The sequence below is a fragment of the Arachis hypogaea genome, chromosome 4 (genome assembly GCF_003086295.3).
Source record: "Arachis hypogaea cultivar Tifrunner chromosome 4, arahy.Tifrunner.gnm2.J5K5, whole genome shotgun sequence".
Classification (NCBI taxonomy): Eukaryota; Viridiplantae; Streptophyta; class Magnoliopsida; order Fabales; family Fabaceae; genus Arachis; species Arachis hypogaea.
The window spans coordinates 122,108,215-122,113,648 of NC_092039.1; the positions used below are offsets into that span (position 1 = coordinate 122,108,215).

The 5,434-nt window shown below is 26.4% G+C and overlaps 1 pseudogene; it reads right to left on the reverse strand.

Annotated features, from left to right (window-relative positions):
* Positions 1-618: 618 nt before the first annotated feature.
* Positions 619-1,220, reverse strand: LOC112797737 (SKP1-like protein 1B; annotated as a pseudogene).
* Between the last annotated feature and the right edge of the window lie 4,214 nt (positions 1,221-5,434).

The window sequence follows — 5,434 nt, forward strand, 5'->3', positions numbered from 1 at the left end:
AAGAGTAATATAAGGAATTAATTTTTTCACTTAATATTAATTAATTTTCAAAAATTATTTTGCTTATTTCAAATTCTAATAAATCCTAAATCTTAATTCTTAATTTTACATTTTAAATTATAAACTCTAAATTTAAAATAAAATTAATTAATACTGATTAATTAAAAGTTAGCTTTTTATATATATTTTTTCTATTTAAAAATATGTATTATGATATTATTTCTTTTAAAAGTTTAAATTGATAAAAAGAGATAATATAAATGATTATATTTTTAATATAAGTCTTTAAGTGAGAGTCTTTTAATGAGTTTACTTAATTTTTGACATAAGTCTTTTTCAATTGTTATTTTTTTTAGATTCATCAATAATAATTAACCTATAACAATAATAAAAAAATATTGTAGTCCACAAATTTATTCCAACAAAATTACAATTTTAAGATCCAAATAAGAGAAAGTCTTAGTCACCAAGTCACCAACATTGACATAACAAAAATAGGGAAACAAGTAAAACTAGCAACTAGTCACCAAAAAAAAAAAGAAGTAAAACTAGCAACTATAGCATAAATGGAACCACATACAGGGCACCCATCTCAGAAGCGATGCATGCAGCAGGAGAAGCAGCAGATCATCATCATTCAAACGCCCATTGGTTTTCGCGGCGGACCTGCTCCTCCTCCTCCGGCGTGAAGTCATTCTTGATATTGAATGTCTTGCGAATCTCCTCCGGAGTCTTGCCCTTGATCATGCCACTGTCTGGCAAGTAAGGTCCAAGAGGCTCTTGATGTTCAAGTAGTTTGCAGCCAGAATGAGATCGAAGAGCGTGGCCTGATCGACCTTAACGAATTCAGCATCCCACATCTTGAGATCCTCGTCGGATGGCTTCTCCTCGGAAGCAGCAGCATCGACGTGCTTCTTGCAATACTCAATCACCTTCGCAAGGATCTTGCTGGTGACGTTTGGAAGAGGAATTCCACTGTCAGCGCAATCGTCTTCGATCATGTGCTTGATCGTCTGCGATTCGAGAGCCACTGCCTCGTCAACCTCAAACGCCTCGCCATCGGAACTTTTCAAAGTAATCTTCTTCGTTGACGCCATTTATTATCGATTGAAGAAGAAAAGATAGATTCTTTGCTGAATTAGATATGCACGAACAAGAAAGAGGACTAAAAACCTAACCCTAATTTCGTTGTTCTTTTTCCCCTTTCTTATAAAATTGCGAAAGAATAAGAAAAGGAAATATGAAAAAATTTTATTAATTGTTGATTGATTGATTGAATTGTAGCGTGAATTATGAAGGTAATACTAAATATATATAGAATATTATTTACAAAAAATAAAAAATAAAATAAAATAAAAAATAACATAAAGATAAGATAAGATAATAAAAATTAAAATTATAATTTTATTGAACTAAATTTATGAGATATGAGATTTTTTTATTAAAATAGAAGAATAATTTAATAATAATTAAATTCTAAATTATTTAGACATAAAATTTTAATATCATATTAATATACCATATTTCTTCTAAAAATTTAAACTAAATAAAAATAGCAACATAAATAATTATACTAGTAGCGATACGGTTGCAACAATAACCATAATCACAATATTACGTCCATTTATTGAATCACATGATGGAATGTGTTATGCAATTTGAATTCATATCCAATATGTTAAAATTAAGCTCTTCATTGATTTAACTTGTTTCAATGATTGACATTATCAAAGGGATATGTATATATTTATGCATACAACATATATACATGAACATGCACATGCATGCATGCGTGCAATGGCAGCATTGCCATATATAGAGAAATTCTTAAGCGTGGAATAGGAATAGTTACATTGTCATTTTCGCAGGTGCGTAACTTTAGTCTGAATCCTTTTCTATTTTCTATTGTTTTAAGAAAAGAATTGTTATTATATAGACTCCTTATGGGTCAAACAGCAGTTTTTCTTTCTGCTAAAGTGAAAGCAATCAAGGCTAGCTAGTAGCTAGGTTAAATTAATATTTAATATTTAATATATATATATAAATTCCATGCTGAAGCATAGCAAAGCTTTTGAGTTTTGACCAGCCCTACCATTGTTTGATATTTAATATTTAATATTTATTACATCAATAATCTCATTACAATCATCTTTAGATTATTATTAGTGCATAAACTGGTTATATAGTATATAGAAACCAGAGAAAATTAAAACATAGTATATATTTCGTATTACATGCATCCATATTAAAAGCATATATTAATTTGAAAAGAATTTATGAAGTAAATATTAATTCAGTCAATTAATTAAAAAACTAGAAGAAAAAATATATTTAAAAAATCTGAAACTAAAAATAATAAAAATATTCAAAAGTCAAGTAAAAAAAACTTAAATTGAAATCAAATGAAATTAATTTCTAATTAGTTAATATTAACCAAATCTTTTTTTATTGTATGTAAAATTACCTTTTTAATCCTCAATTTTTGTAAGATTTAGAATTAGCTAGGATTTAAAATTTATAATTTAGAATTTTAAACTTAAAATATAAATAAAATTTAAAATTTAAAATTAAAAATTTTTAAATTTAGAATTTATAATTTAAAATTTAAGATCTAAGATAGACAAAAACATCTATAGAAATTGTTCAGTTATGGGTGGTAATGATGGTGAGTGATTGGTGGCAAGGGATGGAATATTAGTTATAGTAACATTAATATTAGTTATAGTATTAAGAGAAATAAGCAAAAATGAAAAAAAAAGGATAATTTAGAAAAATGGTGAAGGACAATTGATATATGTCTTGTTATTTGATTCTTTTTAATGATTTTCTAGTAGGATTGATTAATTTGTGGCTTGTGATACACATGTATGCATGCTTCATCCTCCCCCCTTTTCTTTCTCTTTTCCCTAGTGAGAAGTAGTCTATCCATCCAAATTCTAATTTAACAATGTTGTTTAATTTAAAGTTTATAATTAATCATTTAAAATATCTAAACAAATATAAAGTATTATCAGACTAAAGTGTGCTTAAATGGTGAGGGCGTTAGGCTATATTGCTTATAATTGTTTATAATTCGAGTTCCCTAAATTATGACTCAACTAAATTTTTATTCAAAATCTCAATGAAATATATTTATATTTATTGTTTACAATTCAAAATTTTTATTTGTGTAATAATTCAAACCATTAGAGTATAGTCCTTTTAAAATTTATTCTCATATGATCAAAATAACGTTAAATTATAACATAAGATCTATTAAAGTGTTTGTTTGTATGATGTATTGTTTTATATTTTTTGTCAAAATTTAATGATTTGCATTTGTAAAAAAAAATCACTAAAATAATTTTCAATTTTAATTTTAATTTTATTTAATAAATTAATCAAACAAATTGCCTCACATTGTTATTTTTAAATATATATTTACAGTAATTTGTTAAATTAAATATTTCATATATTTTTAAATACTAAATATATCATAGTAATTTTTGCCGCTTTTTTTTTGGCATTTTAATAATTGTCTTTAGTTAACCAAGAGAGAAATGTAACGAGGGCTACTACACATACAAGTCTTTTTGACTTACAAGTCTTACAAGTTGGCACAAATCCAACAAAACACATATATCATATTCTCACATTCAAGAGTAAATAAACCCACGTTATTCAACCACTTTCTGTTTTCAAAGCGCACTACTCACCATGTATTATGAACGATTCTTCTTCTTCTTCTTCCATGAAAACGAGTTTCTTGCCAAATTTGAAGATAATGGAACTTCAGAAATACACTTAAACGATTACAGAAATACACTCAAATGATTACAGAAATTATAGAAATACACCCAAATGATTACATAAATACACCCAAAGGATTACATAAATACACCTAAAGAATTATAAAACTACATCCAAAGGATTTAAGAAATACACTCAAAATTCGTTGAAGTACACCTTATGCATAATTCAGAACTCTTTCTCTTTCTCATTCTCATCTTTTGCTACTTCTTCTTCTTCAAAAACGATTTCAGAGTTTGATGTCAAAAAACAATGGAAATTGAAAATAACGAAGAAAGAAAACAGAGAGAAAAACACGTAAATGAAGAAGGAGAAAGAGAATGCAAGAAACGAAAGAAAAGAAGAAGAGGAAGAGGAAGAGGAAGAAGAACGTGCAGCAAGAAGAAGAAGAAGGTGCAGTAAAAAAATAATGGAAATCGAGAATAACGAAGAAAGAAAACAGAGAGAAAAGCACGTAAATGAAGAAGGAGAAAGAGAAGGCAAGAAAGGAAAGAAAAGAAGAAGAAGAAGAGGAAGAAGAAGTAGACGAGGAAGAGGAAGGTACAGTGAAAACGTGCAGTACGGTTCGAAGCGCGTTATGACTTGTATAAAAAAACACTTGTATGTGGAGAATTATTCATGTAATTAACTAGTCCACGTTTGTAGTAGAATCGGTAAAGTATGTGAGTGATTGTTAGTGTATTTGGGAGAAATGAGTGGCTTAAACTTTAGGTGAATGTTATGGTGCTTATAATATGGTGCCTATTTACTAAAAAAAATTAAAAATTATTATTTTATTTAAAAGATATAAAAATAAATAATTTTTAAAAAATCAAAACTTACTACAAAAAATAAGTTAAGCAATATTTAAGCAAAAACTTATAGGCACCGTAGAATTGGCCTAAATTATAATCTCATTTTTTTTTATTGAGACTCACTATAAGTTAAAGTATTGTTAGGTACGGTTATAGTTTGGTAAAAAAATTTATTTTTTAAAAATAATTTATAAAGGTTATGTTTTTAAAAGATAATTTTTTAAAAATGATGACATTTATTAACTTTTAAAATTTAAAATATTATAATAATATTAATATAAAAATTAAATTTAAATATTAATTAATACGTAACGTTTTATTAATTTTTCTATTTGATAAACATAAGCAATTTTTAAAAACTTTTATTTTAAATATTTTAAAAAATATTTCTATCTTTTAAAATTTACAAATATAAGATTATAAGTATATAATTTTTTTTAATTTAATAAACATAAAATAAAAAGTTTGTACTTTTAAAAATCATAAATATATTTTTTTTTAAATTTTACCAAATCAAGGCTTAAGTACTAACGAAAAGCTAAGAAAAAATAATTCAATTCATGCGATCCAATAATAGTGATGAATTAATAATAATAGTGATGGCATGGTCTTTGGCTCTCATTCCTTCTTTTTCTAGCCAATTTCAATTTCTCTAAGTAATAGCAACTTAATTTAGAAAATTGTGACCGTGTTTTTCTGATTCAAGTTTGAACATTGAAACTAATTATAAGCCAAGAGAAACACAATGGTGGCGCACTCTCCCCGCTCCTTAAGTCCTAAATTTAGGATCATAGCTTTCAATCTTGAAGGAATGAAATCATTATATAAAGAAGCACATTTTGCTTCTCCAA